This window comes from Cherax quadricarinatus, chromosome 2, assembly GCF_038502225.1.
Source record: "Cherax quadricarinatus isolate ZL_2023a chromosome 2, ASM3850222v1, whole genome shotgun sequence".
NCBI lineage: Eukaryota > Metazoa > Arthropoda > Malacostraca > Decapoda > Parastacidae > Cherax > Cherax quadricarinatus.
The window spans coordinates 70838956-70866310 of NC_091293.1; positions in this window are offsets into that span (position 1 = coordinate 70838956).

Consider the following 27355-nt stretch of genomic DNA (forward strand, 5'->3'; position numbering starts at 1 on the left):
GAAGATGGTAAGGTACCTAGAGATTGGCAGAGAGCATGCATAGTTCCTTTGTATAAAGGCAAAGGGGATAAAAGAGAGTGCAAAAATTATAGGGGGATAAGTCTGCTGAGTATACCTGGTAAAGTGTATGGTAGAGTTATTATTGAAAGAATTAAGAGTAAGACGGAGAATAGGATAGCAGATGAACAAGGAGGCTTTAGGAAAGGTAGGGGGTGTGTGGACCAGGTGTTTACAGTGAAACATATAAGTGAACAGTATTTAGATAAGGCTAAAGAGGTCTTTGTGGCATTTATGGATTTGGAAAAGGCATATGACAGGGTGGATAGGGGGGCAATGTGGCAGATGTTGCAAGTGTATGGTGTAGGAGGTAGGTTACTGAAAGCAGTGAAGAGTTTTTACGAGGATAGTGAGGCTCAAGTTAGAGAATGTAGGAAAGAGGGAAATTATTTCCCAGTAAAAGTAGGCCTTAGACAAGGATGTGTGATGTCACCGTGGTTGTTTAATATATTTATAGATGGGGTTGTAGAAGAAGTAAATGCGAGGGTCTTGGCAAGAGGCGTGGAGTTAAAAGATAAAGAATCACACACAAAGTGGGAGTTGTCACAGCTGCTCTTTGCTGATGACACTGTGCTCTTGGGAGATTCTGAAGAGAAGTTGCAGAGATTGGTGGATGAATTTGGTAGGGTGTGCAAAAGAAGAAAATTAAAGGTGAATACAGGAAAGAGTAAGGTTATGAGGATAACAAAAAGATTAGGTGATGAAAGATTGAATATCAGATTGGAGGGAGAGAGTATGGAGGAGGTGAATGTATTCAGATATTTGGGAGTGGACGTGTCAGCGGATGGGTCTATGAAAGATGAGGTGAATCATAGAATTGATGAGGGGAGAAGAGTGAGTGGTGCACTTAGGAGTCTGTGGAGACAAAGAACTTTGTCCTTGGAGGCAAAGAGGGGAATGTATGAGAGTATAGTTTTACCAACACTCTTATATGGGTGTGAAGCATGGGTGATGAATGTTGCAGCGAGAAGAAGGCTGGAGGCAGTGGAGATGTCATGTCTGAGGGCAATGTGTGGTGTGAATATAATGCAGAGAATTCGTAGTTTGGAAGTTAGGAGGAGGTGCGGGATTACCAAAACTGTTGTCCAGAGGGCTGAGGAAGGGTTGTTGAGGTGGTTCGGACATGTAGAGAGAATGGAGCGAAACAGAATGACTTCAAGAGTGTATCAGTCTGTAGTGGAAGGAAGGCGGGGTAGGGGTCGGCCTAGGAAAGGTTGGAGAGAGGGGGTAAAGGAGGTTTTGTGTGCGAGGGGCTTGGACTTCCAGCAGGCATGCGTGAGCGTGTTTGATAGGAGTGAATGGAGACAAATGGTTTTTAATACTTGACGTGCTGTTGGAGTGTGAGCAAAGTAACATTTATGAAGGGGTTCAGGGAAACCGGCAGACCGGACTTGAGGAGGGGTGTTAATGTTGCAGTTTAAAAACTGTAGTGTAAAGCACCCTTCTGGCAAGACAGTGATGGAGTGAATGATGGTGAAAGTTTTTCTTTTTCGGGCCACCCTGCCTTGGTGGGAATCGGCCAGTGTGATAATAAAAAATAATATATATATATATATATATTTATATATATATATATATATATATATATATATATATGTATATATATATATATATATATATATATATATATATATATATATATAGGACCATTTTGTCCTAGGCACATGTCGTGTGTTTGTGTGTGTGTGTGTGTGTGTGTGTGTGTGTGTGTGTGTGTGTGTGTGTGTGTGTGTGTGTGTGTGTGTGTGTGTGTGTGTGTGTGTGTGTGTGTTTGTGTGTGTGTGTGTGTGGTCTTCAACATTTAGTGTTGCCAACGCAGAGAAGTTGATAAAAAGCAACAAATTTAATACGTAAATAAAGCAGTCGGATTAAACCAGCACTGAACGACTAAATTAGAAAACAATGTGTAGCAAAAAGAAAACGGGATTCTTTACCATTTTTTATGTGTGGATGAACAAGGAAAAACAAGTGGGGTGCTCAGTGCGTTCCGTAATTACCACTGAGTGTACAAACATACATGCTTGTTGCACATGAGACAAAAAAATTTAAAGGGCTATTAAAAGCATATTTTCCAAACTTAACCTTCCATTAGCCTTGGTTATAAAAGAATTATTTTCTTTGTACTTGTGTGTTTGTGTGTACTTATCAAGATGTTTTTAAGAGTTTTGTGTTTGCTGGGGTTGGGTCTCACCTCCTGGCAATCTTGTGTTTATGTTCTGAAGAGATCACCTTTCTTAATGTGTATGTAGTAGTGTGTATACAAAGAGAGATTTGTCTTAGTATATATACATTTTGAGGTTTGTTGTGAAAATAGCGAAATTCCAAGCGCTTTCGTGACTTCTCACATTGATAATGTTAAAAGTCAGGAAAGCGCTTAGAATTTTGCTATTTTTTTCACAGTGGTTGAGCTTAATTTATATTGATTATTAGTTTCCTTGTGTGGTGATGGATAAGCGACTTGCAGCCATACTGGCTCTAGTGAAGCCGATAGATTTTGAACCTAATAAATAAAAAATAAAACCCGACTTCTAGCCCTCCTAGACTTGTAAACCCTTTATACAAATTTTTAAAACTATGTAGAATGTAGAGGCTGTCTCCACCATTATAGGAAAGCAGTCGTGGTATAAACCTTCATAATTAATACCGACAAGTTGGTTTAGAAGAACACGTAAGCAAACACTAGGACATATGTAACACACACCTCATTCTCCGCCTATATATAATGTCTTTCAACCTCTTCATGTTAGAAGTGATCAAGGTCCCAAGACCGAAACGTGATTCATCTGAGTCTTCAACTTCCAACTGTGACCTTTTGTTGTTGTGTCCCATCTCTAGAACATTCTGTCTCTGTCCACCTTGCCGATTCCACTCAGTATTTTATGTCATTATCATATCCCCCCTATCTCTCCCGTCTTCCAGTGTTGTCAGGCCGATTTCCCTTAACTTCTCCTCGTAGGACATGCCCCATAACTCCGGGAATAGTCTTGTTGCAAACCTTTGGACTTTCTCTAGTTTCCTTAAGTGTTTCGCTAGGTGTGGGTTCCAAGTTGGTACTGCATACTCCAATATGGGCCTAACGTACACGGTGTACAGGGTCCTGAACGATTCCTTATTAAGATCTCGGAATACTGTCTTTAGGTTTGCTAGGCGCCCATATGCTGCAGCAGTTATTTGGTTGATGTGCTCCACAGGAGATGTGCCTGGTGTTATACTTACCCCAAGATCTTTTTCCTTGAGTGAGGTTTGTAGTCTCTGGCCTCCCTAGAATGTACTCCATCTGCGGTCTTCTTTGCTCTTCCCCAATCTTCATGACTTTGCACTTGGTGGGGTTGAACTCAAGGAGCCAGTTGCTGGGCCAGGTCTACAGCCTGTCCAGATCTCAATGTAGTTCTGCCTGGTCCTCGTCAGATTGGATTCTTCTCATCAACTTCACATCATCTGCAAACACGGGCACTTCGAAGTCTATTCCTTCCGTCATGTCATTCACAAATACCAGAAACAGCACCGGTCCTAGGACTTACCCATGTGGAACCCCGCTCGTCACAGGCGCCCACTATGACACCTCGCCACGTACCATGACTCGCTGTTGCCTTCCCTGATCCATTGTAGTACCTTCCCTGATATCCCTGCCTGGTCCTCCAGCTTTTGCAGTAATCTCTTGTGTGGAACTGTGTCAAACGCCTTCTTACAGTCCAAGAAAGTGCAATCTACCCACCCCTCTCTCTCTTGTCTTACTGTTGTCACCCTGTCATAGAACTCAGTAGTGTGTGTGTGTGTGTGTGTGTGTGTGTGTGTGTGTGTGTGTGTGTGTGTGTGTGTGTGTGTGTGTGTGTGTGTGTGTGTGTGTGTGTGTGTGTGTGTGTACTCACCTAGGTGTACTCACCTAGTTGAGGTTGCGGGGGTCGAGTCCGAGCTCCTGGCCCCGCCCCTTCACTGATCGCTACTAGGTCACTCTATCTGAGCCGTGAGCTTTATCATACCTCTGCTTAAAGCTATGTATGGATCCTGCCTCCACTACATCGCTTCCCAAACTATTCCACTTACTGACTACTCTGTGGCTGAAGAGTGTGAGTGTGTGTGTGTGTGTGTGTGTGTGTGTGTGTGTGTGTGTGTGTGTGTGTGTGTGTGTGTGTGTGTGTGTGTGTGTGTGTGTGTGTGTGTGTGTGTGTGTGTGTGTGTGTAAAATGAAGGGAGGGATTGAGTTAACGATGATTTGTTTTTGCAGTAGAGTTCATGGTGTCCAGCCATCAGTGTTCAGGCTGTTGTATACTTTACTGAAGATTTCAGTGGTTATAGCACATACTACCTCCTCTTCGATCCCAGTATTAAGCAAAATCTATATAAATTCGAACTCGCTCTAGGTGAGTGTTTATTGGGGAACGTCGCTTTTTGTATCAACATACCGCCACAAAGACAACACATGCAGGTGAGCTAGGGGTCCAAGTCGGACCGAAACGTCGTCTGCGGGTTATTTGTGTATTGTTCCAGTCACGGTATTGTGTCTTTTTTATTATTTATTTGCGAAAATATGTGTATAAAAAAATGCTCCATTAATAACGTCAGTTTACTGGTTTTGTTCTGAAACCAGATGCATAATAGTCCTGAAGAGTAACCAGGATAGGACAGGAGAAGGAGAGTTGTGTATGTGGCAGTACCAGGATAGCCGTGGCTGGAGAAAGTTGGTGTTTGTTTGATTAGGGGGATGGTGTTTTGGGGAGTAAGTTTTATGTTATAGCTTTATTGGTTTTGTGTATAACCTCATGATGTTCATTGTAAGGCCCTAGTATGTGGAGGGCCTGTAGTGAAGAGTACAGGCAACTGTGTTGCCTGCAGGCTAAGAGGCCGGTAGAAGGAAGGGGGGTGTCATGGAGCCTCCCTGTTTATGATTATTTTTTAACCACTAGTAGCAGTGTGGTACTGAGTTATAATTTAATATGTAAGTGCAGGTTGTATGTTGTATAATTAAGGTTGATAATTATATATTTATTTATATTAATACATCGGCCGTTTCCCACCAAGGCAGGGTGGCCCGAAAAAGAAAACTTTCATTATCATTTACTCCATCACTGTCTTGCCAGAGGCATGCTTATACTACAGTTATAAAACTGCAACATTAACACCCCTCCTTCAGAGTGCAGACACTGTACTTCCCATCTCCAGGAATTAAGTACAGCCTGCTAGTTTCCCTGAATCCCTTCATGTTACCTTGCTTACACTCCAACTGCACAAGTGCTAAAAACCATTTGTCTCCATTTGCTCCTATCTAACACGCCCATGCACGGTTGCTGGAAGTCCAAGCCCCTCGCACACAAAACCTCCTTAACCCCTTTTCTCAAACCTTTCCTAGGCCGACCCCAACCCTCCCCCCCCCCCTTCCCTCCACTACAGATTTATGTACTCTCAAAGTCATTCTATTTCGTTCCATCTCTACATGTCCAAATTATCTCAATAACCCTTCCTCAGCACTGTATAATAGTTTTTGGTGCAGCACCGACCTGCATAAAAATAAAAACCGTAGCCCCAACACTTGTCAAATGCCTCAGGTAAACTGTCACACAATAACTCCAGGTAATTATACTGGTTCATATACTGGTTTCTGGGAAGCACAATGAGTTCACCAACACTCTGAGCACTGAAACACCCCCAAACCATGAGCAAGTCAGGGTGTTTGGTGATCCCACAGGTGTAGCGTGGGTCTAGCAGGTCATCGATACACATGTCCAACACGGCTACAGGTGACGATGAAGGTTGCTTCATCACTCCAAAATACTTCAGACCACTGTTGAGGATTCCAGTGAAGATATTTCTTTGCATAATCCAGCCTACGTTTCTTCTGTGGCTTGCAGAGGATCAGTTTCTTAACCTGATGGTGACTACTGTAGCCCAGTTCTGACACACGTCTGTTAACAGTTCTTACAGACACCTCTGAGAGAAGATGTGGGTTCTTTTCTTCAATTCTCTATCAGTTATTTTTTGTGTACTCTCAAACTGCTTCTTTAACACAGTTAAGGTACGAACAGATGTCTTCTTCGAGGGGCCAGGCTGAGGTTTGGCAGAAGGTAACTTGACACCGCCACCAGCCTTGAAACACTGCACCCAGTTCCTCACTGAACGCTCACACACACCAACATTCTCCACTATTTCCTTCGTCTGGTGCCCAGCTTTGTGAAGCCCTATGATTTGAGCTATAGTTTCAGGTGTTAAGGACTTCCTTTTAACCATAGTCAAACATTCATAGCCAAAAAACCAAAGGGAACACTGGACTAAAGATGGGGTGGATGAGAGACAAAAGTGCAGCATTTCCTCTCACCACGGCAGCCACGTGAGCACGTGAGTGCTAGTCATGGCATTATGCCGAGTGAGAGCCCTGGCATAATGCCATAGCGAAAATCAAAGGCCTACCATACAGGGGGGAGGTCTTTTTTCGTCAGTGCATTATGCCGGGTAGCAGCCGTTAGCACGACGTTACGGCCTGCAGCCACACTCCGCAGTGATTCCTCAGTGCTCACGTGGCTGCCGTGGTGAGAGGAAATGCTGCACTTTTGTCTTTCATCCACCCCATCTTTAGTCCAGTGTTCCCTTTGGTTTTGGGGCTATGCATGGTTGACTATGGCTAAAAGGAAGTCCTTAACACCTGAAATTATAGCTCAAATCATAGAGCTTCACAAAGCTGGGCACCAGACGAAGGAAATAGTGGAGAATGTTGGTGTGTGTGAGCGTTCAGTGAGGAACTGGGTGCAGTGTTTCAAGGCTGGTGGCGGTGTCAAGTTACCGTCTGCCAAACCTCAGCCTGGCCCCTCAAAGAAGACATCTGTTCGTACCTTAACTGTGTTAAAGAAGCAGTTTGAGAGTACACAAAAAATAACTGCTAGAGAATTGAAGAAAAGAACCCACATCTTCTCTCAGAGGTGTCTGTATGAACTGTGTTCTTACAGACACCTCTGGTTTTGGGGCTATACATGTTTGAATATATATATATATATATATATATATATATATATATATATATATATATATATATATATATATATATATATATATATATATATATATATATATATATTATATACATATATAATATAACTATATATAAATATATAATATAACTACAAACAATCGCACTGGGATGGTCCAATAGTGGAAAATATAGCCTCAACGATGCTTCAGAGTGTGTCAGGGAAGGATAGAGCCTGCCTCCTGGCAGTGAGAGCCCCTCATGCTGGGGACTTTCTGTTGGCTGTTCCCAACTCCACCCTTGGCACACGCCTCGACCCACAGACCATCCGCATCGGTGTTGCCCTTCGACTTGCCGCCCCTATTCTCGCCGAACACAGGTGTATTTGTGGCAGTGAAGCAGCAGACCGATTCGGGTACCATGGTCTTGTGTGCCGTAAATCCGAGGGAAAGATTGCAAGACATGAGGAGGTTAATAACATTATCAAGAGGAGCCTCACAACAGCTGGATGCCCAGCAGTAAGGGAGCCACCCCAACTATGCAGATCTGATGGCAGCCAGAAGCGTCCAGATGGTATCACCCTTCAAGCCTGGACAGATGGGAAGCAGGTGGTGTGGGACTATACATGTGCATCTACCTTGGCTGATACCTATCTCCAATACACCAGGGAGGAAGGAGGGGCAGCTGCCAGCTTCAGGGAGTCCCAAAAGTCTAGAAAATATGGAGAACTTGCCCATCATTATATGTTTGTTCCCATAGGCTCAGAGACCCTTGGCTCATGGGGAAAGAGTGCATCTAATTTCCTTAAGGAGCTGGGAAAAAGACTCATCAGGGTAACTAGGGATCCCAGGGCAGCTAGTTTTCTGTTCCAGCGGCTCAGTGCGGCTGTTCAAAGGGGTAATGCATGCTGCATTTTGGGCACACGCCCCAGCTCTGAGGAGCTGGATGAGATTTTCGCCTTATAATCGGTGATACACACGTAACAACATGTACCGTATATGCCACCTTTATATTAACAATGTATCTCTTAAATCTTCGGTGCCATATTATGTAATAATATATATATATATTTATATATATATATATATATATATATATATATATATATATATATGTGTGTGTGTGTGTGTGTGTGTGTGTGTGTGTGTGTGTGTGTGTGTGTGTGTGTGTGTGTGTGTGTGTGTGTGTGTGTGTGTGTGTGTGTGTGTGTGTGTGTGTAAATTTTTGTGCGCCTCCTGTTAGTTAATATAAATACAGTATATTGACCATTTATTTAATATTTTTTGTGAAGGAACAAGCTGGCCTTAGGTTGGTATATATTTTATATTAATATTTTAAATGCTCCTAGACAGGATTTTACCCCTAGGCGCCTGCATTTATTTTCGTAACGTAATAACTTCACTACACTATGCTTTGGCTTTCGAACTTGTGTAATTTTCAAATTGTCGTTTAGCCTCTCCGCTTATCTGTGTGTATTTGTTTCTGGCTCTTCTGTTTATGTCCTTATTCTTCGGAATTTATTGCTTTCTATATTTCTTCCATGCACTTTGTACTTGTAATTTTAGCTTTGAACACTCTTGGTATGCAGTGGTGTACTCTATTCTTACCTGTGTTTCTGATTCTGGGTATGAATTCCTCCTTTGCCACCTGATATTTTCTACATCCTCCGTCATTTTGGCTGGTGTCTTTCCATCTATCTCCCTTTCAAACTGTAGTCCATTAAAGAATTGCCTCTTCCTTTGAAGTTATGGTTTCCTTCCTTCCAGCTCTGTGTTTCTTTCCAAGTTTACTTCCAGGAAGTATTCAAACCTTAGTTCTGCATGGTCGCTAGCACTTAGGAACCTCTTATATTTATTGTACACCTACATCAGAGGTACTTAGGGTGAATACTAGGTCCAGAATTACTTGTTCATCACCTCCTCCTCCCCTCTCTCTCTCTTCAACAACTTAGCCCTCTACGCTTTTGGCACACCCTCCATGAAGCCCCAGGTTCTTTCGGTATGTCCTAGTCTTTGAAGTCTTCCATGATCAACAGATCTGCATTGCCTGTGTGAACTCTTTTACCCTCTTCTGCTATTTTGTCCACCATTACTCCGTACTTGTCGTCATATTCCTCTCTCGATTCCCTGCTGTTTAGCGTTAGGCTGTAGACCACTGCTATCACCACTTTCAGTCCACCAGTTCTGAATGTCTATACTATGTAGTCTCTTGATCCTTCTCGTTTTATTCCTCTCATCTCAAAAAATCCATTAGTTTCTGATAAGCAATGTTACTCCTCCACCTCCTCTGTCCTTTTTCATTATCTGATAGCCTGCTGAGAAGATTGCGTCTTTTATCATTTTTGTGGGTTTTGTTTTCGTAGTGCTATGATATCTGGTATGTCTTCACAATCTGCCCTTTCCATTCGTTACTCTTGTTTCATATTCCAACTGGGCTTGTAGTCTACATTTTCAGTTTCCTTTCTATTATCGTCCGCTATTTTCTGTGCTCCTGTTCAGGTTCTTGTACATCTGTCAACATGGATAAGGAAGTAGGTGGGGGTACAGAGGGAAGTAGAGGTTGGGGATAAGAGTGAGGGTTGGTTGTGGGGATGGTTCTTGCAATAGAACTGGGCGAGACCATGGATGCAGTTGAGGAAGGGCGGGGAGCAGAGGGAAGTGGGCTTCGGGGTTGGGAAGGGAGGAGGTTGTGAGAGAGGGCCCTGCACTGGTAGGGGGTCAGGAATGGGGGTTTAGGTGGGGAGGACTTGTGATAGAGTAAGATATGTTTTGAGTTATCGTATTTGATTGGGAAGTGATGCTGATTTTCCACATAGCAGGGCTGAAAGTAGTGTTCCCCTGGATACTGAGCATCCGCAATTGTAGTTCAAATCTCTGGTTCTCCTTTCTGTATTAAACGTCTTATTCTCCCTCTCAGTTGTTCGTTCTCTTGTACTGTCCTGGCCTAATCGAGGTATAGGCTATAATGTCTCTGCGTTCTACTCAACAGTGGTTTCTGTTTCATGCCATTTCTGTTGCAAGGGTCAGTTGGTCTCGCCGTGTTTTGTCACTGGCGTACTTTCGAATTTTCTGAAAATTTGCCACCTTGCACACCTCAGCCTAAACACATATCTGAACAATGATATATCGAGTCTCCCTTTCGTCTGTTGTCCATATCTCATCACTTGACCTCCCTTAAGCCTTTTGAGGGCTATAGATAACACCGGAGAAAAAAACAAATTTGTTCAGTCTGCTACTGAGATAAATGTAAGTGTTTTTATGTAACATGAACAGCTGATTTTAAATTTGAAGTCGAAATTAAGCTAACACGTCAGGGTTTTTAGTTACTAGAAAACAATAATTTCAAGAAGTGTTTAATTTCTAATTATTTCCCCAAAATTTCCAGCGCAGGTAATTTAATGAGTCATTAAAAACTTATTCTCTAATATCAAGTAACTACTAAGGAGTGTTTCAAGGACATCAAACAACATATTCTCACTGGAGTGGAAAACAATTAGAAATGTCGAGGATTTAGCTTTACAGTTATGATTATCAGTGTTGTCTCTCTGAAGAAACCAACAGTTGTCCCCCATCATCATGGGAACCCCCCCCCCAGCGCGTACCTCCATTGTGTTGATATCCTGATGAATCTTTTCGCCGTGCTCATCCCTAACAGAGCCAAGATTGGATGGAAAGATGTCCAGGTGAGAATAAGGAGGTGCATTTTCAGGGACACGAAAGCCCAGAGATCTAAAGGCTTTTGTCATGTTTTGCACTTACCCGGCATAATTGCTCTATGCTTTCCTAGAAAGCTCTCGACAACTTTCCTGAAAATTTCCCATGCAGTCATCTCCTGTGGGGTCGCTTCTGATAACAGTTCACGTATTTGTGGCCCAACAAATATTCCGACCTTTAGTTTTACGTCAGTTAAAACTCCTAATTTTTCTTTAAGGTAAAGAAACCCTGCACCTTCACCATCCATAGAATTTAGGAAAGTTTTTCATTAAGCCCAACTTTATATACAGTGGTGGAAGAAATATCTTTTGAGGATGTACCAGTGGTATATGTTGTAGGTTGAATTTTCCTGGAATAGGGTCTTTTTTTTTTTTTGTCTGGTCATCCTTTGATCTTGAAGTAGTCAGTATCGTCACGATTATTCCACAAACAAAAGAAGTATATGCGTTTTGTGTAACTAAGTTGGATACCAAGTATTAACTCTGTCACTTTTAGTTCCCAACATGTTTTGTTAGTTTGAATATGATTTCTGTAGACTCGTATGTTTCATTTAAGCCCACAGCATGAGCCACTAACACAGATGGTTTTACACTGCCACTGTGAAGCAGCACAGCTTTCAAAATGACCTTGCTGGAATCGATGAATAGTCTCCATTCATCAGAATGTGGTTTATGGCCCAGTTCCTTCATAAGATTCTTCACATCAGTGCAGAAAAACTCCTGTAGAATGATTAGATGAAGTTGTTTCAAATCTCAAGAGTCTGGTGGTTCATAAAGATCACTGTTATCAGTTTCTTCTATACTATCACGTTCGGTATCAAAAGCAACAGGTGGAACAGGTATAGGAATATCCTCGCTATGTGGGACAAGTTTTACTGCTTGCTGACTCACAATCTGAGTATTTGTAGATGAATGGTTCAGAGAACCGACATGTTGATAAATTAGACACATGTGCAACTCTTGGGTATCTTTATTGAGGAAACGTTTCGCCACACAGTGGCTTCATCAGTCCATACAAAGGAGAATCTTGAAGAATAGGAGGAGAATGAGGTAATCAGTCCCTCAACCTTGAGTCGATGTGGTCAGTCCATCAATCTTGAATAGAATACGGCATACGTGCTGAGAAGGAGCTTATAAACCGTTGGCAGGAGAGGTGAAGCAGTCAGAGGCAGTGTAACACTTATTCAATGTTGAAGTAGGTCGTGCCCAAGAATTAGGCAAGCGAAGAATTCTTGGGCACGACCTACTTCAACATTGAATAAGTGTTACACTGCCTCTGACTGCTTCACCTCTCCTGCCAACGGTTTATAAGCTCCTTCTCAGCACGTATGCCGTATTCTATTCAAGATTGATGGACTGACCACATCGACTCAAGGTTGAGGGACTGATTACCTCATTCTCCTCCTATTCTTCAAGATTCTCCTTTGTATGGACTGATGAAGCCACTGTGTGGCGAAACGTTTCCTCAATAAAGATACCCAAGAGTTGCACATGTGTCTAATTTATCAACATGTCGGTTCTCTGAACCATTCATCTACAAACCTGTCAGACACTGCATCTTCTTGGGATCTTAATACTTGGGAATTCTTCGCTTGCCTAATTCTTGGGCACGACCTACTTCAACATTGAATAAGTGTTACACTGCCTCTGACTGCTTCACCTCTCCTGCCAACGGTTTATAAGCTCCTTCTCAGCACGTATGCCGTATTCTATTCAAGATTGATGGACTGACCACATCGACTCAAGGTTGAGGGACTGATTACCTCATTCTCCTCCTATTCTTCAAGATTCTCCTTTGTATGGACTGATGAAGCCACTGTGTGGCGAAACGTTTCCTCAATAAAGATACCCAAGAGTTGCACATATGTCTAATTTATCAACATGTCGGTTCTCTGAACCATTTATCTACAAACCTGTCAGACACTGCATCTTCTTGGGATCTTAATACTTGGGAATTCTTCGCTTGCCTAATTCTTGGGCACGACCTACTTCAACATTGAATAAGTGTTACACTGCCTCTGACTGCTTCACCTCTCCTGCCAACGGTTTATAAGCTCCTTCTCAGCACGTATGCCGTATTCTATTCAAGATTGATGGACTGACCACATCGACTCAAGGTTGAGGGACTGATTACCTCATTCTCCTCCTATTCTTCAAGATTCTCCTTTGTATGGACTGATGAAGCCACTGTGTGGCGAAACGTTTCCTCAATAAAGATACCCAAGAGTTGCACATGTGTCTAATTTATCAATCTGAGTATGTTATTTTGTTCTTGTTATTCCTCGAGACGCCAACCACATTAAGCACGCAGAAGTTACAGAAATTCAGGTGATTCTTGTGTTCTCGCCACACCACTGGGACTGCGAATTGCTTTGATGCCTGTTTCCCATTCAACCACTGAGTCAGTCGAGAGGTACCAATAGTACAACATATGTGTGGAGCCCATGTTTAACCCTGATCTCGTAACTGAAGTAGTGCTAGTATGCAATCTTGACAAGAATTTTTATATTTCTTCGCTGATCACATGGTCTTTGCTTTTCACATACTTAGCAAAAGCTGTCTGCACTGCTCAAACGTCCTCGTTTGCTCATGCTAACCTGAAATAGAGCTTTCATATCAAAGAGGAAAAGAAATCGAATGTAAATATCGATATGTATATGTAGAGATGAAATGTCATTTAAGCAATATATACAATGAACAGTAACCTGTAAATTTATCTGAACACAGAGACAACCAGAACACATCTGATGCTCGAAGACTCTTCCTGGCAAGGAGACATGATGCGTATTTTTCGTATTTATGCGTGTAAACAAACAGCCCGCAAAGCTTTCCTCAGAGGAGTATTCAGATTTATACAAGTAACATAGAAGCACATGTGTTACCGATATTTTAGGTGATGGGTTTAATTCTGACTTCATATTCAGTTTCAGCATGCTAAAATAACCTAAAATGCCCTCATGAGAAGTAGCAAATTTGTCCGTTGTATCAGCGACCTCCTTTCTTTCACCAATTCCCTTTCCTTTCCTTCCGGAGGTTATTGTCTTTTCTTATCAAATCCTTTGTTCCTTCCTATATGATCTTCACCTCTCGGTTGCCTCCGTGTGTGTGTGTGTGTAGTACTAGTAGTAGTTACTAGTTGTCAAAGGCATTTGTTTGTAGAACTCGGCCTGTGTGAGTGTTTTTTTTTTTGTGTGTGTGTGTGTGTGTGTGAAACTGCAACTTTTCTGCCTTGAAGGGGTGAGTAACCTTGTGGATTATCTTCACTCATGGAAGTGTTAGACCATGCCTTCTAGGCTGTGTGTGTGAGAGAGAGAAACATATAGTCAGAGATCGTATCAGACATAGGGGAAAAAATAATAATATTAGAACTCGAGATGAATAAAAAGAGAAAGAGAATGATACCAGGACACCCGGGAAGGGAGGACATTTAAAGCGTCAAGACCCCCAGTTAAGATTTGTGGCGTCAAGAGACTCACAACTAGCCTAGCTGGGGTCAGCAGAGACGACCAGAGGAGAGGCAGAGTCCACAGAAGATGGGGTGGGTGGGTGAGTAAGGGGACGGGGACTTGAGTGAGAGGGGAGATTATAGATAGAGGGAGAAGAAGTGGGAGGGAGAGAGAGGGGGAAGGGAGGAAGATGGAATACTGGGCTGGAGGGAGAGGGGAAGGGGGACTGAGGGAGAGTAACTACAGATATAGCACAAGGGGGTCGCCTGGTATGTCTGTCTGTCTAACAGCACTCCTCTTATCTGTGGTCTGGCGACTGTGAAATAATGGCCAACGAGAGAGACAGACAGACAGACAGAGAAAGTGACAGAGATAGTGAATTAACTATAATTTAGTTTTACTTGTCACTGCCACAACTGCTATACACTTGGTGGTCTATTGTCAACTACTCATCGTCGGTATTAGCATTATTTTATTGAGAGGAAGGAGGGCGCTAAACTCGTAGAAGTTATACGGCGAATGGAGAATGGGAGATAATCACATATAGATCGAGGAAAGGGAGGATGCCTTCAAGTCCTTGGATCAAGAGCATCTTGGGTAGATCGAGAACTAGTGTCAGGGTTCCAGTGGCCAGTCAGCCTCCGCACTGTGTCTACTTGAATGTAATATTTTAGGAGCTTATTCAACTGCTTTTAAGTACTGTATTGTAGTTTCTATTACATCTTCAGTGGGCAGTCTCTTCCAGTGTTATAGAACTGCGAAGATATCTTTACTCCTGTTGCCTTGAACTTTTATAGTATTGTAAAGCTGCAGGACAGTAATTGGTCTTATCGCTGTAAGAACTTATTTTCAATTGGAGTTGTAAATTTCCGATTCTTATAGTGGCAATAGATCATTATAATAATTCTTATTAGTGTTATATTACTCCTCTCGGTAATCTAGTAATTTTATGTTCCCATACTTTTATCACTCTAAAATTGTATTAGCTTAAATCATGACGCATCATTTTGCCCTGATAAAATTCTTCTTACATTCATCTGTATGAACAGAGTTCACACGTGAGTCAAGTTATCTATGTGGAGGTGTTGAGAAAACAACCGCATCCCTTGGAATGTCACCATTGTTTCTTATTAAATCACTTTGCACTTCAAATAGTTCTTTGTGTTTCATTTATATTTTATGTATTTTATATGGGAAGTGCTAAATCCGCAGAGGTTATTCAGTGATTTGGGGAATAGGAGACAATCGGAGCCTACTCAAGGAAAAAGGGCAGCGTCTCTTGGATGAAGAACCCCCACCCCCACCCCCACCCCACCATCTCACTGGCGTCAAAGTACCTTTCTTTGGGTTCTAGTCTATCAGCCTTGCTAGTATCTCAAACATTTGAATAATAATCATATTTTCCATTTTCTAAAGTAGAACACATTATGTGTTTCTTGTCTTATAAAGTTTGTATCATAAAAGTTATGATGTTCACAACCCATCTTAAAGTCAATACCTCACTAGGATCCTCTTGTGTTGTCTCAGGTAGTAGGTTTCAAAATTTCCAGACATGTCATATTATTATTTGACATTGGCAGATATAAAATGAATTAGTAGGTTTCAAAATTTCCAGACATGTCATATTAATATATAACAAATTATTTTCCTTTTATTCAAGTTGAAATTTTTCATCCGTATCTCTGACCGCTGCATCAGCTAATCTATGGATACGGTATTTTTTCAATTTCTTGTCCGTGGATTATGCTATTTTAGAATTCTTTGCTGAATAAAAAATTCATGATTGGTAGTGTACAGGTGAAATGCTTGAATGACCTAATCGTCACGGTAAAAGACCTTCTGGAAATATATGTTCTTTCTATCTATTTGGATTTTTTTTCATCTGAGCTTTTGTATATAACTGAATACTTGTAAAAAAATGATTTGGCAGGATCTATTGTTTTTAAATCCATGTTGTTTCCCAGTTACTTAGATAATGTCTTCCAGAAATTTTTCTTTCGTTTACCAGCTAATGGTCATATGTTTACACGAAATATTGATGATAAGTTAATACTGCATTAGCTGAAGAGACAAGTCCTGTTTCTTTGAAAATTTCCATAACATTTGCATATTTTAAATCGTTTATGCGTTAAATATTATTGTTAGAGCATCAAGTGCTTAAGGCATAATAAATATATTAATTAGGGATATGCAATTAAAAACACCAAAATGCCAATGAAATTCAGATACATAATTTATTTTTGAAACAAAATTGTATGACAGCACATAATCCCTCAAAATAGATTATTATTCCTAGATTAATATTTATATTCATATTAATATTTAAAATGATAAATGAAAATAATGAACAGCTCATCAGGGCAACAACAAACACGCCAGACAGGAACTTGAGAGGCTACAACTCATGGGCGACTTCACAAGACCAACACAGGATTAGGTACATTAGTCTCCAGAGCTGAATATTCACTGCCTCTCACAATTAAGGTGGGACTCTCACCCACGGTGAGGATGGGGTAATGGGTAACCCCATCACTCCAGAGCTGTATGACCTATACGGACTTAGCGTTCCCATGAATATAATAATAATAATAATAATAATTATTATTATTATTATTATTATTATTATTATTATTATTATTATTATTATTATTATTATTATTATGTATAGTTGCTTTAAATATAATAAGTTAAAATAAAAATTTAAACATAGTGAAAGGAGCCAATGATCAAAGGCAACAATTTATGCACTGAGTAATGCTTGCACTATACAAGGTAACAATGGCTTAACCTACAAAAGGGGAAAGAAGGGTTGCAGGAAAACTGAAAACTGAAATAAATGCTGCATACGACATACATTCTCCCTACTCTGTCCCAAGTGTCATGCCTCAGTCTAACTAAACACTGCGGGTAACCTTGAAAGGGTTAGAGTATCGAAATCCTAGTAAGCCCTGTATCATCAGGCTAAGAGTAATGTAACATATTTGTCATACCATACAGTGCGTTAAAAGGCCACGGTACATAATAATGCCATATAAAATATATGTCTAAAAATTTAAGCCGTTTATATTTTTTATGGATTAGAAAAGAATAACACATCTAAAATTCTAAAATAAAACTGTTGATAATTAAATTATCTCTGTCCTCCAAACTTGGCGAGACCAATTATCATGTAAGTCGCCTTTCATAACTGCTGATGAATAAGATATGAGAGGCTGACCCACAGTCTGGTAAACAACTGTTTAATGAACAAATCTTTTATATATGATCTTCAGATTTTAATTTCACGTGTTTCCATTTAAACAAGAAGCGCTGATGTGCGGCAAGGACCTGGAAGGCGAGCCATGTACTCTTTCCATTGTTGACGGGTTTCCACCAGATACTGCGTTTAGTATACATCATATTAGAGTCAATACAATCTCAATACAACATAATGCATAAATTGTCAAAACCCCAGTTAAGCTTATTTGCTTCCTGCTATAATTTTAGACAGCCTGGAATAGGCTATTGTGTGAAAAGTGTTGTATGATCCAATTCTTCATGTTATCTGTTCGGATCTGGGTGTTGGTTGTGGAAATTTTGAGTAAATTTCAAGAGTGGCCAAAAAGAAAGAATTCTCGCAAATTAACTTTCATATAATTGTGAAATTCCTGGTAGAAAAGTATCTGTGGCTATAGAGAAAGTTGCACTCGCTAGATACCTCATTATCAGTAATTTGGAACAAGGAGGCAGGTGCTCAGGTTTAAACCTACCACCAACATCTAAATTTAACTTTCTCTCACACTTTTTGTAAAATAACATCACAAAAAATATTGTAACTGTTGGTTTATAAATTTATCACTAACTACCTCTGCTAAATTAATACAGAATAATTTTCTTGACATAAAGTGTAACACATGTTACACATTCCTTGAAATAAGTTGCTACACATTTACAAGTGACCTGGACAACATGTTTGCCAGTATGTTGCTCTCCCCATTGATGTAATGCAATAGTATGTTAAACAACCCACCATGCAGCACCCAATGCGTTAGTCATGATTTTTGTCATACTATGTATGATAGTGTGAGTTTCCGTCTCGATAATAGAGATACTGTGTGAGGCGCCACACTCAGGTAAACTTCAAAATGTTCAAGCATTAATTCCAACGTTAGTGCCTCCCTTTTCAATGGTTATGCAAGAAGGCTACCTTAAGACAATTGCGGGGCTTACCGCCCCCTCGGGCTATTCCCAAACTAGGTCTCCTGGTTAACAGGCTGCTAGACCAGCATCTTAGTGCTAGTCACTAACAGTCTAACCTAGGTATCACAACCGGCGAATTGGAAATTAATTTCAAGAAGCTATCCAGTTCCTTCTTGAAGACAGCTAGTGGTTTGATTGTAATTTCCCTTATGTACGAAAGGAGGGTTTGAAAAATATTGGTTCCTTTACACTTTTTGAGAAGTCTCCTAGTGTACTCATTTCACCAATGCTTTTCATTGAAGGTATTTTGTGCAATCTACCGAGCCTCTTGCTCCTGTTAGAACATAAGAAAATAAGAAAGAAGGAACACTGCAACCGGCGTTCTGGCCTATGCGAGGCAGGTCCAATTTTCCCACCGGCTTAAGCCAATGCCTTGACCTAGTGAGGTCAGACACATCACTTAAGGAAGGAGCACTGCATCCGACCTATTAGCACAAGCTAGTCAGGTCCAACTCACACCCACCCACACCCACTAATGCATTTATCTACCCTATTTTAAAACTACACAACGTCTTAGCTTCTATGACGGTACTCGGGAGTTTGTTCCACTCATCCACAACTCTGTTACCATACTAGTGCTTACCTATATCCTTCCTGAATCTGAATTTTTCCAATTTAAAGCCATTGCTGCGAGTCCTGTCTATGTTAGATATTTTTAGCACGCCATTTACATCCTTTTTATTAATTCCTGTTTTCCATTTATACACCTCAATCATATCCCACCTAATTCTACGCCTTTCTTGATTTAGGGCCCTCAGTCTATCCTCATAGGGAAGATTTCTGATACATGGGATCAAATTAGTCATCCTCCAGTGTACGTTTTCCAGTGCATTTATATCCATTCTGTAATACGGTGACCAAAACTGTACAGCATAATCTAAATAAGGCCTAACCAAAGATATATAGAGTTGAAGAACAACCTGAAAATAGCTCAAAAGCACCCATACCAACGTATGTCCTCGGATGACGGTAAAACACCTAGCTCTGCTGGGTGCGTCATTCTTGTAGGATGGCGTGGTCCCTTGGGTTAGAACGTCATGTGTGATTTTCGCTCACCATGAGGTGGGCCAAAACGACATGGGTTCGAATCCTCAGGTAGTCGCAGTGTTGTTATTGATACAAATATATATATAAATATATATATATATATATATATATATATATATATATATATATATATATGTGTGTGTGTGTGTATGTGTGTGTGTATGTGTGTGTGTGTGTGTGTGTGTGTGTGTGTGTGTGTGTGTGTGTGTGTGTGTGTGTGTGTTTGTGTGTGTGTGTGTTTGTGTGTGTGTGTACTCACATATTTGTGGTTGCAGGGGTCGAGTATTAGCTCCTGGCCCGCCTCTTCACTGGTTGCTACTGGGTTCTCTCTCTCCCTGCTCCATGAGCTTTATCAAACCTCGTCTTAAAACTATGTATGATTCCCGCCTCCACTACGTCAGTTTCTAGGGTATTCCACTGCCTGACAACTCTATGACTGAAGAAATACTTTCTAACATCCCTTTGACTCATCGACTCTTCAACTTCCAATTGTGACCTCTTGTTTCTGTGTCCCCTCCCTGGAACATCCTGTCTTTGAGCACCTTGTCTATTCCGCGCAGTAATTTTATATGTCGTTATCATGTCTCCCCTGACCCTCCTGTCCTCCAGTGTCGTCAGGCCGATTTCCCTTAACCTTTCTTCATAGGACATTCCCCTTAGCGCTGGAACTAACCTTGTCCAAACCTTTGCACTTTCTCTAATTTCTTGACGTGCTTGATCAAGTGCGGGTTCCAAATAGGTGCTGCATACTCCAGTATGGGCCTGACGTACACGGTGTACAGTGTCTTGAACGATTCCTTACTAAGGTATCGGAACGCTGTTCTCAGGTTTGCCAGGCGCCCATATGCTGCATCAGTTATCTGGTTGATGTGTGTTTCCGGAGACATGCTCGGTGTTATACTCACCCCAAGATCTTTCTCCTTGAGCGAGGTTTGCAGTCTTTGGCCACCTAGCCTATACTCCGTCTGCGGTCTTCTATGCCCTTCCCCGATCTTCATGACTTTGCATTTGGCGGGGTTAAATTCGAGAAGCCAGTTGCTGGACCAGGGGTCTAGTCTGTCCAGGTCTCTTTGAAGTCCTCCCTGATCCTCACCTGATTTAATTCTCCTCATTAACTTCACATCATCTGCAAACAGGGACACTTCTGAGTCTAGCCATTCCATCATGTCATTCACATATACCAAAAATAGCACTGGTCCTAGGACCGACCTCTGTGGGACCTCGCTCGTCACAGGTGCCCACTGGGATACCTAATCACGTACCATGACTCGTTGTTGCCTCCCCGTCAGGTATTCTCTGATCCATTGCAGTGCCCTTCCTGTTACATGCGCCTAATCCTCTAGCTTCTGTACTAATCTCTTGTGAGGAACTGTGTCAAAGGCCTTCTTGCAGTCCAAGAAGATGCAATCAACCCACCCCTCTCTCTCTCGTCTCTTCTGTTACTTTATCATAAAACTCCAGAGGGTTTGTGACACAGGATTTGCGTTCCATGAATCTGTGCTGGTTGTCGTTTATAATCTTGCTTCATTCCAGGTGCTCCACCACTCTCCTCCTGATAATCTTCTCCATGACTTTGCATACTCTACACCTCAGAGACACTGGTCTGTAGTTTAGTGCCTCGTTTCTGTCTCCTTTCTTAAAAATGGGAACTACATTTGCCGTCTGCCATACCTCAGGTAGTTGCCCAGTTTCAAGGGATGTATTGCAGATTGTGCTTAGTGGCATGCACAGCTTCTCTGCTCCTTCTCTAAGGACCCACAGGGAGATGTTGTCCGGACCCATCGCCTTTGAGATATCAAGGTCACTTAGCAGCTTCTGCACCTCCTCCTCCGTTGTTTGTATATCATCCAACACTTGGTGGTATATTCCCTGTTGGTGTTCCCCTCTGTGCTGTCTTCCCAGAGCCCTTCCTGTCTCTACTGTAAATACTTCCTTAAATCTCATGTTGAGCTCCTCACATACCTCGTGATCGTTTCTTGTGAGTTCCCCACCTTCTTTCCTCAGCCTGATCACCTGGTCTTTGACTGTCGTCTTCCTCCTGATGTGGCTATACAGCAGTTTCGGGTCAGACTTGATTTCGATGCTATGTTATTTTCATACTGTCGCTGGGCCTCCCTCCTTACCTGTGCATACTCGTTCCTGGCTCTTCGACTAATCTCCTTATTTTCCTTTGTTCTACGCCTTCTGTACTTTTTTCATTCTCTAGTGCACTTAGTTGTTGCCTCCCTACATCGTCGCGTAAACCAGGGGCTCGTTCTGTTTTTCCCATTTCTTCTGTTGCCCTTAGGAACAAACCTTTCCTCCATCTCCTTGCATTATGTTTTTACGTATTCCATCATTTGTGTGTGTGTGTGTGTGTGTGTGTGTGTGTGTGTGTGTGTGTGTGTGTGTGTGTGTGTGTGTGTGTGTGTGTGTGTGTGTGTGTGTGTGTGTGAGCACATTTTATGATAAAAAAAGTCTTTTCCCCCCTCCTTTTTCTCTTCTATGTATGATTCGTATCGTAAAAAACTTCGCTTTACATTTGTATGGGATAAACAATCCAGAGAGAAAGTAATTCCCTAATTATAGACGCTCCAACTCTGCTGGAACCAAACTTTTTGAAGATCCTGTAGTTGTTAAACCTTTAATTGAAGACTTCATGATATCCTTATTGCACTACTGAAGCTTCTATGCTCAGGCCGCGAGATTTCAGCACAATGAAAATTACCTTCTGTCATGGGATATGACAGCTAGCTTTTGTTCCCACTGTGTGACTATCGTACAGAATAGAGTAGCAGCACGTTACTGATGTATTTACTATTCTAAAAAATAAAAAAAAATACTCTCACAGGAATACTAATATGAGAGAGCGCCAGCCACTTGCTAGATGACCTGATTCTAATGCTGGCATTTCCCTTCTCAGTTGCTGGCTCCTACTGATACTGCTATTGATGTTGTTGATGCTGATGGTGTTGCTGTTGATACTGCTGTCGCTGCTGCTGCTCTTGCTGTTACAGTTGCCTGTGTATGTTGTTGTTATTGCTGGAGCTGCTGGAGCTCTTGCTGTTACAGTTGCCTGTGCATGTTGTTGTTATTGCTGGAGCTGCTGGAGCTCTTGCTGTTACAGTTGCCTGTGCATGTTGTTGTTATTGCTGGAGCTGCTGGAGCTCTTGCTGTTACAGTTGCCTGTGCATGTTGTTGTTATTGCTGGAGCTGCTGGAGCTCTTGCTGTTACAGTTGCCTGTGCATGTTGTTGTTATTGCTGGAGCTGCTGTAGCTCTTGCTGTTGCACTGACTGTGTATATTACTGTTATTGCTGGTGCTGCTGTTGCTTCTTATATTGAAACTTTTCCTAGAGCTGCTGCTTTTGTTGATGCTGCGAAGGCAGCTGCTATTATTATTGTTCTTTTTATGTTGCTGTTGTGGCTGCTGCTGCGCTTGCTGATACAGCTTCTATTGCGTATATGACTGCAGCTGTTGTTATTTCTGCTGCTGCTGCTACAGTTATTGCTGCTGCTGTTAATGACTACTCTTAAACCAACAGTAAAACAAGGAAAGAAGTGAGTGGGGCCCTAGAGATAGAATATAACAATGCATTAGTGAGCATGAACCCAGAGAGTTATAGGGAAACGTAGCGTCATAAAATGCAGGTGAGAGCATGACTGCTTGGTGGAGGCGTCTGAAACTGAATTGAACACAGAGAAGGAATCAAGAGCTCTACTGCAACACTATGATTGCGTATGGGTGTAGTCGGAGCTTTAGGTGGAAGGTGTGGTGCTGGTGGAGGGTGTGGTGCTGGTGGAGGGTGTGGTGCTGGTGGAGGGTGTGGTGCAGGTGGAGGGTGTGGTGCTGGTGGAGGGTGTGGTGCTGGTGGAGGGTGTGGTGCTGGTGGAGGGTGTGGTGCTGGTGGAGGGTGTGGTGCTGGTGGAGGGTGTGGTGCTGGTGGAGGGTGTGGTGCTGGTGGAGGGTGTGGTGCAGGTGGAGGGTGTGGTGCTGGTGGAGGGTGTGGTGCTGGTGGAGGGTATGGTGCAGGTGGAGGGTGTGGTGCAGGTGGAGGGTGTGGTGCTGGTGGAGGGTGTGGTGCAGGTGGAGGGTGTGGTGCAGGTGGAGGGTGTGGTGCAGGTGGAGGGTGTGGTGCTGGTGGAGGGTGTGGTGCAGGTGGAGGGTGTGGTGCAGGTGGAGGGTGTGGTGCTGGTGGAGGGTGTGGTGCTGGTGGAGGGTCTGGTGCAGGTGGAGGGTGTGGTGCAGGTGGAGGGTGTGGTGCTGGTGGAGGGTGTGGTGCTGGTGGAGGGTATGGTGCAGGTGGAGGGTGTGGTGCAGGTGGAGGGTGTGGTGCTGGTGGAGGGTATGGTGCAGGTGGAGGGTGTGGTGCAGGTGGAGGGTGTGGTGCAGGTGGAGGGTGTGGTGCAGGTGGAGGTGTGGTGCAGGTGGAGGGTGTGGTTCAGGTGGAGGGTGTGGTGCAGGTGGAGGGTGTGAGGTAGGTGGAGGGTGTGGTGCTGGTGGAGGGTGTGGTGCTGGTGGAGGGTATGGTGCAGGTGGAGGGTGTGGTGCAGTTGGAGGGTGTGGTGCAGGTGGAGGGTGTGGTGCAGGTGGAGGGTGTGGTGCAGGTGGAGTGTGTGGTTCAGGTGGAGGGTGTGATGCAGGTGGAGGGTGTGGTGCAGGTGGAGGGTGTGGTGCAGGTGGAGGTGTGGTGCAGGTGGAGGGTGTGGTGTTGGTGGAGGGTGTGGTGCAGGTGGAGGGTGTGGTGCTGGTGGAGGGTGTGGTGCAGGTGGAGGGTGTGGTGCAGGTGGAGGGTGTGGTGCAGGTGGAGGGTGTGGTGCAGGTGGAGGGTGTGGTTCAGGTGGAGGGTGTGATGCAGGTGGAGGGTGTGGTGCAGGTGGAGGGTGTGGTGCAGGTGGAGGTGTGGTGCAGGTGGAGGGTGTGGTGTTGGTGGAGGGTGTGGTGCAGGTGGAGGGTGTGGTGCTGGTGGAGGGTGTGGTGCAGGTGGAGGGTGTGGTGCAGGTGGAGGGTGTGGTGCAGGTGGAGGGTGTGGTGCAGGTGGAGGGTGTGGTTCAGGTGGAGGGTGTGGTGCAGGTGGAGGGTGTGGTACAGGTGGAGGGTGTGGTGCAGGTGGAGGGTGTGGTGCAGGTGGAGGGTGTGGTGCAGGTGGAGGGTGTGGTGCAGGTGGAGGGTGTGGTGCAGGTGGAGGGTGTGGTGCAGGTGGAGGGTGTGGTGCAGGTGGAGGGTGTGGTTCAGGTGGAGGGTGTGATGCAGGTGGAGGGTGTGAGGTAGGTGGAGGGTGTGGTGCAGGTGAAGGGTGTGGTGCAGTTGGAGGGTGTGGTGCATTTGGTGGGTGTGGTGCAGGTGGAGGGTGTGGTGCAGGTGGAGGGTGTGGTGCAGGTGGAGGGTGTGATGCAGGTGGAGGGTGTGGTGCAGGTGGAGGGTGTGGTGCAGGTGGAGGTGTGGTGCAGGTGGAGGGTGTGGTGCTGGTGGAGGGTGTGGTGCAGGTGGAGGGTGTGGTGCAGGTGGAGGGTGTGGTGCAGGTGGAGGGTGTGGTGCAGGTGGAGGGTGTGGTGCAGGTGGAGGGTGTGGTGCAGGTGGAGGGTGTGGTGCAGGTGGAGGGTGTGGTGCAGGTGGAGGATGTGGTGCAGGTGGAGGGTGTGGTTCAGGTGGAGGGTGTGGTGCAGGTGGAGGGTGTGGTGCAGGTGAAGGGTATGGTGCAGGTGGAGGGTGTGGTGCAGTTGGAGGGTGTGGTGCCATGATCCATGCTTGTGTGGTAATTGCTACCATGATCGGACCCTTGCTCAGACAAGATGTGACTTACACAGATTACAACAAAGAAATGAGTGACATACTGAAATCAAAGTATAACTCTGTGTTTTGCAAGTCACTGATCAGTCTAAAGATCGACAATCCAAATTATTTTTTCCTGAAAGAGCCTCAAAGCTCCATCAATATATACCAAATCTCTGACATTACCCTAACTCCAATAGACTTTGAGAAAGCCAGTAACAACATTCCCATGTACTAAGCCCAAGGCCCTGACTCGTGGTACTCTGTTTTTTTAGGAACTACAGGAAACCAACTTTCGCGTGCTCTATGGACAAGGAACATGGGGCACTAAAGACGACGGATATATCCCCTCTCCATAAAGGTGGCATCAAAGCATTAGCTAAGAACTATAGACCAGTAGCTCTAACGTCCCACATCGTAAAAGTCTTTGAAAGAGTGCTAAGAAGCATGACTGCAAACCACTTAGATTTCCAAAAACTGCACAATCCAGGGCAATATGGGCTCAGAGCGGGTCTCTCCTGCCTCTCGCAACTACTGGATCACTATATGTTCTTGAATGCACTGGAGGAAAGACAATGGAGACGTAGTATACACAAACTTTGCAATAGCCCTTGACAAGTGCGATCAGAGTGCAATAACGCACAAAATACGTGCTAAAGGAATAACTAGCAGAGTGAGGAGAGGAATCTTCAACTTTTTAACCAACCAAACACAGAGTAGTGGTAAACAGAGTTAAACCGGAAGCTGACATGGTGAAAAACTCTCTTCCACAAGACACAGTACTCGCCCCCATCTTGTTCTTCATCCTCATATCAGACATAGACAGAGATGTAATCCACAGCACCGTGTCATCCTTTACAGACGATACTAGGATTTGCATGAGACTGTCATCTATTGAGGACACGGTTAACCTCCAAGAAGATATAAACAAAGTTTTCCAATGGGCAACGGAAAACAATATGATGTTCAATGCAGACAAATTCCAACTACTCCGTTATGGGAAACTGGAGGAGATAATAACTAAAACTAAGTATACTACAAACTCTAATCATACAGTACATAGAGCGAAAAAATAATGTGAGGGACCTGGGAGTGGTAATGTCTGAGGATTTCACTTTCAAGGATCACAACAGTGTCACGATCACAACTGCGAAGAAAATTATAGGATGGATGATGAGAACGTTCAGAACAAGAGATGCCAAGCCAATGATGATCCTTTTCCAAACCACTTGTTTTCTCTAGGCTGGAATGTTGCTGTACATTAACATCTCCATTCAAAGCAGGTGAAAATGCAGATCTAGAGAATGTACAGAGAACCTTTACTTCGCAAATAAGTTCCATTAAACACCTTAACTACTTGACTTGTACTCGCTGGAACGCAGGCGAGAGAGAGATATTATAATCTACACTTGGAAAATCCTAGAAAGAATGGTCACAAATCTGTACACAGAAATCACTCCCTACGAAAGTAAAATACTGGGCAGGTGGTGCAAAATACCCCTAATGAAAAATAGGGGAGCCATTAATGCACTAAGAGAAAACATCATAAGTGTCCGGGACCCAAGACTGTTCAACAGCCTCCCACCAGGTATAACGGAAATTACCAATAGGCAACACGCTGCCTTCAATAGGGAGCTGGACAGATACTTAAAGTCGGTGTCGGATCAGCCGGGCTGTGATTCGTACGTTGGGCTAAGTGCGGCCAGCAGTAACAGCCTGGTTGATAGGGCTCTGATCCACCTGGGGGCCTGGTCGTGATCCAGGTCGCGGAAGCGTTAATCCCTGGAATACCCTCCAGGTATATCCCAGGTAGATGTTCTATGCTTGTGTGGTAATTGCTACCATGATCCATGATTGTGTTGTAATTGCTACCATGATCCATGCTTGTGTTGTAATTGCTACCATGATCCATGCTTGTGTTGTAATTGCTACCATGATCCATGCTTGTCTGGTAATTGCTACCATGCTACATGCTTGTGTGGTAATTGATACCATGATCCATGCTTGTGTTGTAATTAATACCATAATCCATGCTTGTGTTGTAATTAATACCATGATCCATGCTTGTGTGGTAATTGATACCATGATCCATGCTTGTGTGATATTTGTTACCATGATCCATGCTTGTGTTGTAATTAATACCATGAT